Source organism: Lepidochelys kempii, chromosome 9 (genome assembly GCF_965140265.1).
Source record: "Lepidochelys kempii isolate rLepKem1 chromosome 9, rLepKem1.hap2, whole genome shotgun sequence".
Taxonomy (NCBI): Eukaryota; Metazoa; Chordata; order Testudines; family Cheloniidae; genus Lepidochelys; species Lepidochelys kempii.
The window spans coordinates 83,905,216-83,918,693 of record NC_133264.1 but is presented as its reverse complement, the minus strand read 5'-3'; positions in this window follow the sequence as shown (position 1 = coordinate 83,918,693).

The following is a 13,478-nucleotide window of genomic DNA, read 5'->3' as shown; positions in this document are numbered from 1 at the left end:
AATCATGCCAATTTCAATTATTTTGGTAATTTATTTCAAAATATCTGTCAGCAAGTATGTCTGTAATGATACAAACCCACACAAAAATTCCCCCGGGAGTAGAGAGTTAAAGAAACCCCTATAACAACCCAGTTCCTGTTTCGTTGCCCTCTTCCCCCACCCCAGATCCCAGCTGGGGGGGGGCAGATACCCACAACCCCTCCCCCCCAGAGTCCACATGCAGGGCCCCCCCCCAGCCAATACATCTGAACCCCCTTCTCTCCAGAGTCCAAATGTGCCCCCGCAGCCCAGATACCCACATCCTGTCCCCCACAGAGCCCAGCTGCAGGCCCCCCCCTTGCCCAGACACCTGCATCCTCCCCCCCAGAGCCCAGCTGTGGGGCCCCCCCCTTGCCCAGACACCCATCCCCCTCCCTCTACAGCACCCAGGGATCCAGAGGGAGAAACAGCCTTATGCTCATTTCCAGGCTTGCACAGAGTTTCCTGCATGCCACCCACTCCTTCCCTCAGGGCATGCTGGAAACTGCAGCTGCCAGGAACCCTCTAGCTCCCTCTCCCTCCCCCCAGCAGGGTCTTCTATGTGCAAGCTGGGCTCTGCAGAGTACAGTGGCCCCTAATGGTGGCTAGCAGCACTGCAGCCCATTTCTGTTGGGGGAAAAGGAAATTCTGCGCGCACAACGTTAATTTCTGCAAAATTCTGCATTGCGCAGAATTCCCCCAGGAGTAATATAATATATGCAGCTAGGGCTAGTGTGTTGTATATATTCAGTAACCATTTACTATTTGAACTCCATTGTGCCTGCGCGGCTCCTTCACATTATGTCTGTTATGTAAAGTGGTGTACGCAGACAGCGACAAGATGATCTGGTGGAGGGCTGTGATATATTATAGCACACCTATCCTGTGCTAAATTTCACCTGGTGAATTTGTGGTGGAGAATTTTTTCATATTGGTATTTTATATTAAGGGGTAACCCATGAGCTGCATGTGCTTTAACTCTCACCTGTGCTTTGACATTGCTTTGGGAAAAGACATTCACTGGTGCTCTTGAAAGAAGCACATCTCTCTCTTTGAAAGAGACGAGAACTTGACTGCTTCTGTAATGATCAAGGCATGGAGACCACTTCACTCTTCCTTCAGAACAGTGCCAAAACAAATACTGGGGGGGAGGGACAAAAAACAAAGGATTCAAACTACCACTACACAGAACAATGTGTTACCCCAGTGGTCTGGAGAGAGCATCCCCAGGATGTGGAGCTGCAGTGTTGCAAAAGTGCTGTCTAGGCCATCCTGTGAGGTCATTTCTAGCAGCCTCGAGCCTTGTTGTTGCTGATATGATAAGGAACATTCCGACACCATTTTCTAGGAGTGACAGCCATCAAGAAGTGAAATTAAAACTGTAGATCTCCCAAGGGTTCTGATTTCCTTGCTGTAGGAAACTGGAGTACTATACCTACAGGCATCCATGTGGCCCTACATCTATAACATGACAGAAAACTGGTGGAATCAATCTGCGAGGTCAGACAGCAAAATTGTCTTTCACCAATGGAAAAAAGCAGGCAACAAGATCAATTGGATTGTCCGACAAGGGATTATATAGTATCATAGAGCACAGCCCTGGTCCTAGAGCAGAGCCACTGGAATAATTTCTAGGTATATGTCTCAAAGTCATATAATGCTATTGTACTAGATAGAATAGCGCCTAACAGGGCAAAGCCTTCGGCTTCCAAACTAAACAGCTTCAATCTGACATGAGACAGGATTGAGAAAAAAAATCTCTGAATAGATCAGTACTCTTATCCCCCGAACATTTTGGAAGATTATGTTGGGTCATTTCTTGTTTGACTCTACTAACCACAAACACTTGAACATGTGGTGTTTAGTTTAGATTTTTGCAGACTGCCTTCCTATAGGTACATTGTCTGTTGGTTGCAAGGGTCTATTCCCTCTCACTGAGCAGGGAAGTTAGTTAGGAGAATCTCCTGGCTGATGACAGTATATGCACTTCAATGTTTAGAGCCTAGTCAAGAAAGTAACTTCATTGATTGGAGCGTTCAGGAGGATTAGATCCTTAACTACAGGACAGCACTTTTAAATGAAAGGAATATTCCGAGCTAACATTTGTGTTTTCCATTTTCTTTAAGTGTACGTTTTGTTTAACATGCTATTACCATGTACAAATGACTGTACTTTAAATGTAGTCGATGATAGCATGATCTTTTACAAAGCTGCTTATAAACCAGAGTACATGCAATTTTGGTCTCAGAAACAAGTTATTCCATGCCTTATTATCCTTCGAGAGAGAGCCAAACAGGTCTATTAGTGTAATGTATCACCTTAAGTGACGGTGTACTAAGTTAAAAAATGTATATATAGGATGTGATTTCCAAAACCTCTCAGCATTGGCCTGACTGCACACACTGTGAGAGCAGACTGAGGCCAATGTCGAGCTCTTTTTGAAACTTCCCCTCATACTATGGCCTGATGCATGAAAACACTTAAGACTCTAATTAAGTCAAGCCCTATTCAGAAGAGCATTTAAGCAAATATTTCACTTTAAACATTTGCTTTAGTCATTGACTTCATGTGGATTTAATCATGGGCTTAAATGCTGTCCTGAATAGCAATGCTTTCCTGAATTGGTGCCTACATTAGGCCTGGGCTAACATGAATTATTAAATGTAGTGATGAGAAATGACACTGCCCATTCGAGTTCAGCAGGGACCAAGCCCACTACAAACTTATATCAGAGTCCTGGGGCTCAGAGCCTGAGCCTGGAAGAAAACCCATAATAAGACTCATCCCTGTGGAGGGGAACAGACCTAGCAGCGTGTATGTATAAATTTGTTTAATGTCTGGTTCTGACATGACCGCCGCCTTTTGGAAGTGTTAATACATGACATATATATGCAAAGTCATAATGTGATAGGGTCAGGCCCAAAGGCCGTTCAAGCCAATGGGAGTTTTTCCATTTAACTTGGATCAGGCCCCAAGTACACTGCTGCAGTGTAATATTGATTTGGCACGTGCGAGCATCCCTAGTCCACAGAATGAGGAGTTGTTTTTCTCTCCCCACCCAGAATAAAAGTCAGGATTGTTTTTCATGGAAGCTATTCTGTCACCAGGCAGACCGCTAAGCCTTGCAGGAGCTTGTTTATTTCAGAATAGATGCCCCAACTCTACTTCTTTACCTCTGGTCCCATTCCTGATTGCTTGATATAAATACCTCATACCACTGACTTCAGCAGAGCTAGTAGGGTGAGTGAGGTGATGAGATTTTTCTCCATTAATTTATTTACCAGGTCCCAACAGCATTCTATGGCACTTTGCAAACAAATGCCTAATGCTGTCAGTTTCTCACTTTCCGCCAACACACCATTCATCAATTATTAACAAATTGCCCCATACAAATAAGTTAATAAAACATGAGGTTGTTTCCAGCAGGGATTCTCCTAAAGGCTGCATGTTTATTTTAGTTTTTCTCATTTAAGCTGTTTTGTATGGAGAAAGACCCAAGAGGCAGCATTTGGATCCCAGTCAAGATTCACGTAAGATTTAGCCTTAGGTTCACAGTTTGGGTTTAAAGAAAAGTACTCCTTTTCTTTTTACGGATACAGACTAACACAGCTGAGACTCTGAAACCTGTCATTATGCAAAGTTTGGGTTTGAGGCTGAATCAAGATTAGGGCTTGGGCTTAAGGGCACCAGTCTCTTGCATTCTGTTCTTGAGAGATTTTGGCCACATCTGACCTGGACCTTGAAAATAGTCCCCTTCCTGCTTTTTATTAGATCCAGAACCCAAGCTGCAGGGTGGGTTTTTCAGAGACGGGAATCTGAACCCTTCTCCACTGAAACCTGGTTTTAATCTCTCTTTTAATTTTGTCAGCGCTTTAGGGGGTGAAATCACTACATATTGTAGGACTGAATAGGGAGAAGGCAATGCATGCAAAGATTTCAAAATTCAAAGGGTTAAATTCTACCGCTGGATTCACATGTTCAACTCCCAGTGATTTCAGTGGGCATTGTCTGCAGGGAGGTTTTTGGGTGGTCCCTGGATAACTGTATCTGAGGGCACCATTTATCTTGAAGACATTGTTTAAACACATTCCCTGGAAAGAATTCTAAACACTGTGAAATAGACGTAAAGGGCCTGGTCCTGTTTCCATTGAAATCAAAGGGATTTAATGGGAGCAGGAGTAGGCCAAAGCAGTACATCCAGTCCCCAAACCTTACAGTGGGTGTCAGGAATGGAATTCAGGCAGTGGCTGTGAACAGCCTACTGGAGGACCCTACAGGTGAAAGAGGAGAGTATGGCAGCTGGGGAGACAGGTAGGGATGAGGGTGAGGATTTTTGAGGGCGGGCTGGTCTGGGATCTGGGAAGGAGGCAGAAAAGAGGGAGAGGAATGGGGCTTCCAAAGCAGTCACAGCTCCAGGGAAAGCACCCACACCTCACTGGACAGGCCAGCAGCTAGAGCAGGGGGCAGTGTTACTTTGCAAAATGACCATAATTTAAAAGTTCATCTGGAGCCGAGGAGGGCTACAGTCACCACTGCTCTTTCCTCTACTCCGTCAGCCTCCTTTTCAACAATACCAGTCCACGGCCAAACTCTGAAGTACAAAAAAGCACTGGAAGTTCAGCATATATACATTGTGATCATAGAATATCAGGGTTGGAAGGGACCTCAGGAGGTCATCTAGTCCAAGTTGCATGCTCACTTCCTCTTACTCCTCACAAGGCTGAAGTCATCACCTCCACTGTATTCACAGGCACTGCTTGCCCAAGTAATGAGAGGCCAGGGGTCCCTTCAGAACCCATCTCCCCTGTGGTAGCATGATACTACACAAAACCTGGGACTGGCCATAATTAGCATATCAATTATTGATTGAAAACTACATGATTGGCCTGAAATCTCGGAGAGGGACAGCAAAGGGAGCTTTCATTCAGTTTTGCACTCCCATATCCTCCTGTTGTCCAGGGGGCCTGTCTGGCCCTCTATGTAAATTTGTAGCAGCCTTGCCAAAGTTAGAGCATCCCTAAGGCTGCTCTTTTGCTTGGGCTGCCCAGAGTCTCCAGAAGCCAAGGGCAACTGAGAATAGGCAGAGCCCACTGCCTTCCCACACCTAGGGTGGCCATTCCCCACCCCAAACGCCCCCTCTACTGCGGGCTGTGAGAGAAGCTTGTGTATAGCTGCTCCACCAGTACTGTGCTGGCAAGGGACCCCCTTATGCAACGAAAGGGTCTATTGTGCCACCCGATCTAGTATATTCATGATAAAGATCTCCTGAATTTTACATTTTTAAAAATAAGAACTCTGATTCTTTTGAAAGTCAAAATTCCCCTTTTGGGTCCGCATGGCAGATTTTACCTCATGCCTACCAGGCGAGAGCAGAATATTGAAGCCCAAAGGAAAGTAGAACATGGCCCACATAATTATGAGGCGAAAAGAGACTGTCACCGGCTCACTAGATGGCAGTGTTGTTTAATCTTAGCCTGCTCCTGACCCACTGTCTCAGCCTTCCTCCTAGTTAATCCAGGGCTGCGCAATGTGTGGATTTCTCATGCCAAGTTAGCCAGGCGCTTGCACAAAATGCTAAGCTTTGCAGACTCCGCACCCTGACATGAATTTCTGACCCAATTTGGCAGAGGAAAGGATAACGGAATGGTGCAGTCTAATAGGCTGGTCACGCTGGTTAGGCTCGCCTTGGCAGCTGCTGTAGTACGGGCTCTGCATGTTGCTACATATTCCTCATGATAATTATTAATATTACTTAGTGCCTAGGCCAGCGTTTCTCAAATGCAGCCACCAGGGGCTTTTCTTGTGGCTACAGCCTCCTGGGATGTGATATGGGGGGAGGGGAGGCAAAGTAGAGACCCCTGTAGGTCCTGGATGCACTGCCCTGGTGTTGCTTGCTGGGGCCAGCAGAAGGGGTTGGGTCCTGCCCCCTCTGGAGTCACCTGGGGCACAGCGCTGTAGGAGCAGGCAGCCAGTGAGTTCCCCACCTTCCCAGGTATGGTGGGGCGGCAGGGCAGCAAGCTCGAGCCCCAGGGCTTTGGACTCCAGCCCTGGGTTCCGGCTGCGCAGTGGCAGGCCCCAGACTCTGGCCACATGGCTTCAGGCTCCGTCCCTGGACCCTGTCCTCCGGCTGCGGGGCTTCGGGCTCTGGCCGCAGGGCTTCAGGCTCCATCCCCCCACTGCCTCCCCCAGCTCCATCTCCCCTGGCCCCCACTGCCTCCCCCAACCCTCCATCTAGGGCTTAATTTGTCCCCAGGCTCGCCAAGGCTGAGTAAATGTACTGTGAAAAGTGATACTTGTATGTTTGTTAATATCACTTTTCACAGCAGACACTCGCGAGCAATAAATAAATTACAGTGATTTGGAAGTGTCTATGTACCTATGTATTTGATTTTCCTAAAGCTAATTAAGTATTTTAGGAAAAAGTGTGAGAGTGGCCACCAGCAAGCGTTGGTGGCTGCACTCTGAGGCCACCAAAAAATTTGTCCTGAAAACCCCCTGGCTTAGGCGCCCTAGTCATGGACCTGACCCCCACTGCGCTACAGTAAAGAATGTGAGGAGCTCAGATAATACCGTAAGTGCCCAAGACAGTGCGTACAATGCTGAGGTTAATATTTCCTAAAAGACACCTAAGAATAGCAGCAAATGCTATTATTTGCCATGTGTCAATCATGCTGAAAAACACACACATGAAGACACTCACATGAAGCTTAAAGGAGACACTAGGGTTTTTTACCCTCTGAACTACCATTTGTATGCTTAATGTTGTGTAAACATTGAATATTAAAAGAACAGCCTGGGGCACTTTTGTTTCACAGTGGAACTCAGGTAAAGCCGTTCCCATCGCAGGCTCTCAACTGACCTGGGTCCTCCTTAACCTGAGCAGCTGGAGGCCACTAAAACTGAGCTGCTTCTAAATAAGTTTAATGTCAGGAAAACAGGAGCTTCAAGTGGCATTGCCTCACTTCGGGACTTTGGAAGGTATGAAACGTCTTCCATAATGATCCAGCAAAATATCTCACCCTTACACAGTGCAATTCAGGAAGCAAAGACAATCACAGCCTGGCTTAGGCTCATATGTGAGAGGAATAAAAGGCCCAGGCATCATGTCTGACTTTTCCTAGTTGTTATGATACTTGCTTTGGTGGCAGCAACAGTTCACATCTGGTTTTGAGGCATTGATGGTTTCACCTTGGATATTTTCGCCATATAAGGGCTTTTGTTAAACAGATGAGCAAATATGTTAGTGAAGCACATATCATCCATTGGGTGGGCTGCCTCCAAGCCATTAAACACATGGCTCTTTCTTTTAGAAGATCCACGTATGCTGCTGATTATGGAAGATATCTGCTATTTATTAGGCACATTTATATATATGTTAGCCTTCAGTACAGAGCTCTTGGGAACCATTTATTATTATGGGAAAGCTGCTTACAGTGTAGTGACACTGAATTTAAAATGGAGCAAAACTATAGACCAGGGGTTGGCAACCTTTCAGAAGTGATGTGCCGAGTCTTCATTTATACACTTTTATTTAAGGTTTCGCGTGCCAGTAATGCATTTTAACATTTTAGAAGGTCTCTCTCTACAAGTCTATATATTATATAACTAAACTATTGTCGTATGTAACAAGGTTTTCAAAATGTTTAAGGAGCTTCATTTAAAATTAAATTAAAATGCTGATCTTACGCCGCCAGCCCGCTCAGCCCACTGCTGGTCTGAGATTCCGTTAACGTAGGCTGGCAGCGAGTTGAGCGGGGCCTGCGGCCGGGACCCTGGCTGGCCAGGGGCCGGTAGCCAGAACCCCAGACCGGCAGCGGGCTCAGCGGGGCCAGCGGCCAGGACCCCAGACCAGTAGTGCGCTGAGCAGCTCAGCCCGCTGCCACTCAACCCGCTGCCGGTTTGGGGTTCCGTCCGCCGGCTCCTGCCAGCCAGGGTCCTGGCTGCCAGCCCAGCTCAGCCCGCTGCTGGTCTGGGATCCCAGCCCTGCCCACATAGAGTGGGTAGGTACCTACCTTCTCCCTGTTCCTAGCCCTTTCTCTTCCTGCACTGAGCTGAGGGTGGGAGTGCACTGAGCACAGGGCTGGGGGTGAAGGAGCAGGCTGGGGGTTGGGGTGTAGGGTTTGGCCAGGAGCTAGAATGAGGGAGGGGGCTCAGGGTTGGGGCAGGAGGTTTGGGTGTGGAGTGCTTACCTGGGCAGCTCCCATTTGGTGTGAGGGGTGCAGGTGGGAATGTGGGAGAGGGGGGTGCAGGAGCTCCAGTTTGGTGCTCAGGGTGGGGGTGGGAATGTGGGGGGTGCAAGAGTCAGGGCATGGGGTGTGGGGGGCTGGGAGGGTGTGAGGAGGTTGCAGGAGGCAGGGTAGAGGGCTGGGGGCATGTGTGGGGGGTGCTGGAGTCAGGGCTGGGGTCGTGGGGGGGTGCAGGGGTCAGGGCAGGAGGCTGGCATGTGCAAGGGTCAGGGCAGAGGGCAGGGGTGTGTGGGGGATGCAGGGATCAGGGCAGGGAGCTGGGGTGTGTGGGGGGGTAGTAGGGGTCAGGGAAGAGGGCTGGGTGTGTGTGAGGGGGTGCAGGGGTCAGGGCAGGGGGCTGGGGTGTGTGTGGGGGTGCAGGGATCAGGGCAGGGGGCTGGGGCTTGGGGGGGGTGCAGGGGGCTGGGAGGCTGTGTGTGGGGGACTGTAGGGGTCAGGGCAGAGGGCTGGGGGTGTGGGCTAGGGTCATGGGGATGCTCCCAGCCCCCTACCCAGAGCAGCTCATAGCAGGGGGCTGGAGGGGGTATGCCCTGATTCCACCCGCCTTCCCCAAGGCCCCATCCCCACCTCTTCTCCGCCTCCTCCCCGGAGCAGTGAGCGGCTGCGGCTCCGCTTCTCCCCCTCCCTCGCAAGGGCCATCAGCTGATGGGTGGCAGGGAGGGAGAGGAAGAGGGGCAGGAACCAAAGCGGCAGGGGAGGGCGGACCTTGCCTGCCCTGCAGCAGCAGCCGGCAGGACCAAGCTTCTTCAGCCTTCCCCGGGCGGGGGGTGGGGTGGGGTGGGGAGAGCGGAGGACAGCAGGCCGGGCGGGCAGGATTTTTAATGGCACACTGCTACCTGCCGGGGTCCCGGCCTGGGTTTGGCAGCGGGCTGAGCGGGCCGGTGGCTGGGACCCGGCAGGCAGCAGCGTGCCATTAAAAATAGACTCGCGTGCCGTCTTTGGCGTGCGTGCCATAGGTTGCCAACCCCTGCTATAGACTGAAGTAGCCTTACAAGAAGACTCTGAGCCTTATCATCTGAAATGGGCCCAGCTCTGGCTTGTCTTTGCAATTTACTATCCTGCTTTGACTATTTATTGTTATGGAGGACACCGGAGGTTTAGAAGGGCATGGTAGTAGTCTTTTTCTTTTAACCTGTAGCAATGAGAGTATCATGGCATATGCCAGTATTTAAATACAATCTTTTAACTAATGTTGTGAGTTAACATGTACGTATATAGGACAAGATCCTGTCCTGTGCGGTGCTATTTAAGTCTAAAAAAAAATCCCTGGGAGCAAGTACTGACTGATATGAGCCTGTGGCCAGCTCCTCTTTTTGGTAGTACGCATGCTTGACTGAGGAACGCATGCTCTTTTCTGAATCCTGTGCTGCGAAGACAGCTCTTAGACCTATACTGCATACAGGATCGCCTGAGTCCGGCACTGACTGCCTGGCCTTCGGAAAAATGCTTAATTGCAATGCATTTTAGTTTCCCCATCCGCAAAATGGGGATAATTCTTACGCACACGGGTGTTGGAAGGATTTGTTAGTTAATAGTTGTACAGTGCTTTGAGAATGTCTAGTACGATGTTAGTCTCTAAGATACTTATATCTGCTATTACCCTAATATCTGAGTGCCTCACTCTCTTTAATGTATTTATCCTCACAATACCCTTGTGATGCAGGGAAGTACTATTGTCTCCATTTTACAGGTGGGGAACTGAGGCCCAGAGGCCCAGCTCCTCAAAGATATTAGGTGCCTCACTTGCATTAGTTTCAAGTGACTTGGCCACAGAGAAAGCCTGTGGTAGAGCAGGGGATTAATCCCACGTTACCTGAGTCATAGGTTAGCACACTAAGTGTTCTCCTTCTTACTGCTAAACAATATAATTAGCTGCTATTTTTACCAGTCAGGTACGATCTACTTCTTTGGCCCATGATGAGCAGCAGAATAGCTTTATTTTGGTATCTAGGGATATTTCTGTTTCTAAATCTATGTCAAGGGCACCTAAAGCAGAAGAGGAGGTTTATATGTTGTAACTGAATAAATCAAAATAAACATACACACACCACCCGGGAGACACTGTACCTTATTTGCTCTCTTTTTAGAGGCATTCCTGCGATGCAGTGAGATCACTCTTTTGCCTGTGCTTAGAGGGTTGTATTTTCTGTTCCATTTTTTGTTACGTTTATGTTGAACTGTGCCATTAAAAGATGTGCAGTCCATGCAGCTGCTGGAAGAACTGCCTCAGCTCACCCCACACCTAATTCACCCCTAAGAAGAGTAGGCCGTTTCCCATTGTTAGGCATTCGGAAGACCGAAAAGTTGAATGCTTCCTCTGGGAGCTGTAAGGCTTGAATACAGGACAGCCTTTCTTTGTACTTAAACGTGATTGCACACAAGCTAGTGAGATGACACGCTAGTGACCATAGTCAGTGTAGTGTATTCACCAATGTGTCAGCTGTGATTAAACCTGTTTGCAAAGGGCAGGCCCTTAACATTCGTTAGTTCTCATCAGGATGGAAGCAGAACACTATTTCATCAAAGTGCCATGAACATATACACTACAAACCTACGCAGGGCTCACTCACTCCTATTACGCCGCCCCCCCCCCCCCCCAGGAGCAAGACTTTTCCATTTGGGACCAGTTATCTCCTTGGTTTTCTGAACAGAGAGGTACAATATAAACCGCCTATCCACAGCACACTATAAATCCTCAGGAGCCAGGACAGCAGTAGGTGAAGGGGTAAACTATGTGAATGCTCACATGCTGAGCTTACGCTTTGCACTTACTGTAAGTTTCAGTCCTGTTGCTCACAGCTGTTTTGGCCTCAGGAGAGCAGCAGTTTTTGAAAGGGATTAGCATTGCATAGTATAGCAAGTTTCAGTCACTGAGCTCTTCAGCTGCACTGTTCCTTCATGAACAAAACCCCAGCAGAAGCCTCGTTATTTGCCATTTATATTCACGCCCTCACCCAGTTAACAGCCCATTAAACTGCACAACTGCCAGGGCTTAGCCTCATACCACGTAGTCTATCTTAACCTGCTGCTACACCTACGTTACAATATACTGGTGTGTGGGCTAATTCGATTTCAAAATGAAGGCGTGTCTACATTGGCAAGTTTCTGCGCAGTAAGGCAGCTTTTTGTGATCAAACTGCAGACGTGTGAGCATGCTGCCACGCCACTTCGTGCTCAGAAACTCCTCAGCTGCAGCGCTGCAGAAAACCCACCTTGACGAGAGTCGTAAGGCTATTTGCACAGAGGCTCCAGCGCTCTATTGCCAGGGTAGACACTCAATTGCTTTCTGCGCAGTAATTGGCCTTCGGAGCTGTCCCATAATGCCTCAAGTGACCGCTCTGCTCACTGTTTAGAACTCAGCTGCCCTGGAGACATGCGCCCCTCCCCTTTCAAAGCACCCTTTCTGGCAGCCCTTGCATGCTGTGCTGATCTGCTCCAAAGCAAACCATTAATGTGAAATGCTTGTGCTGTTGAACACAGAGGCAGGTGTGTGTGTGTGTGAGAGAGAGAGACTGCTGTGCAGAGAGCCCAGGGAGGGAGGCAGGGGCTAATGTTGGGGTTTCCCCTTCCCCCTGCCTCAGGACTGGTTGCTTCCTGCCACTGTCTGAACTTACAAGACAGCATGCTGACACCCTCTCTGTCTCCCAAAACACACTGTCTCTCTCCCCCCTCCATACACACACACACACACACACTCACTCTCCCCTGCCCACTTCAGTTGAAAAGCGGCTGGCAATGTAGTAGGAAGTCCCTGGAACAATGGGATTGGGAAACTTGTATCATGTGAGGCTGTGCCTGCCCCATGAGGCATTGCAAACCCTTCCCAAAGCACCCTGTGGCCAGGCGCACAGTGGGATAGCTACCACAGGGCACTGCTGTCTTCGCCATTGCCAGAGCTGCTCATGTGGATGCGCTCCAGAGTCACAAGAAGCACAGTGTGGACACGCAACAGCAGTTTAATTCCAGCGTTTTAATAAAAGTGGTATAACTTGTGGTGCAGAAACTTGCCAGTGTAGACATACCCTGAACTGCTACGTTTCTCTCAACAGCCATTTTCTAGACGTCGATTTCCTCTGAATGACAATTAGGACTTCTCTGTTAAAATATGAGCAGTTGACAATAGCGCAGCATCTTCTCTTTCATGGTTTCCTTCACTTGTTCCACAGCAGATAGAGTTTAAATCTAAACTTGTCCATGAGCATTGTTCTCCAAGGATCAGGACCACTGATTCATTCCTTTGCACTTGGACTATCCTTTGAGTAGCACAAAGGAATAAATATGTCCCTGACTTTTGCAGCTTCCTAACAAATGTTCAGTTCATAAGGTGCTAGAAAATCTCCCTGCTTTGTTTCCAATTTTTTTCCAAGTAGGCTAAAGATAATATTGTTACAATATGAAGCTTCCAGTCAATGGAACAACCACGTCTATAACTTGCAGGCTGATAACAGATTCGGTTGTATATGGTGCGGTATTCAGGAGGAAGTTTTCTGGATGTTAAAATCATGCTACTATACTATCCTAACACACACTCATAGCTGTATTAATTCATTTTACCATGAAACTAGAGGTCATGAAAAATTAAGATGTTTAGTTGGAAAATGAAGTCCTCTTTTCTTTTCCCACAGTACTGGTGTTTAATGAGGATTATCAAAGCAAATGTCCCTATTCTGCTCTACCAATATTGCTTGAAACCTGAGTTACAGGGATAACCTAGCCTCGGGGCAGGGTTGCTGGAACAATTTGTACAGTGGGGGTGCCGAGAGCCATTGAACCAAACTGTAACCCTGTATATGATGGAAACCACTTCAGACCAGGGGGTGCGGTAGCACCCCCAGCACTCCTAATTCCAGCACCTATGCTTATGGGTGAGAGTATTTCAGTCTCTATGACCATTTACTCAATAGTCTCTCTGCTAAGACTCAGTCACCTAGGGCCAGATTTTGATAAGTATGTAGGTTCCTAAAGATGCAGATAAGCATCTAGTTGAATTTTCAAAAGCATCTAAGCAGGTTCAGTGCCTGGATGCAGGCAACTAACCTGCTTCGGTGCTTTTGAAAATCCCACTAGGTGCCTATCTTCATCCTTCAGCACTAAAATACCTTTGAACATCTAGAAACTGGACAACTCCCCCTGATGTGTTTTATGGAGACCACCAAGCAACTGCCCAACTTTAATGACTTCTGGTGGAAACTCTTATTACTTCTTGAGATTTTA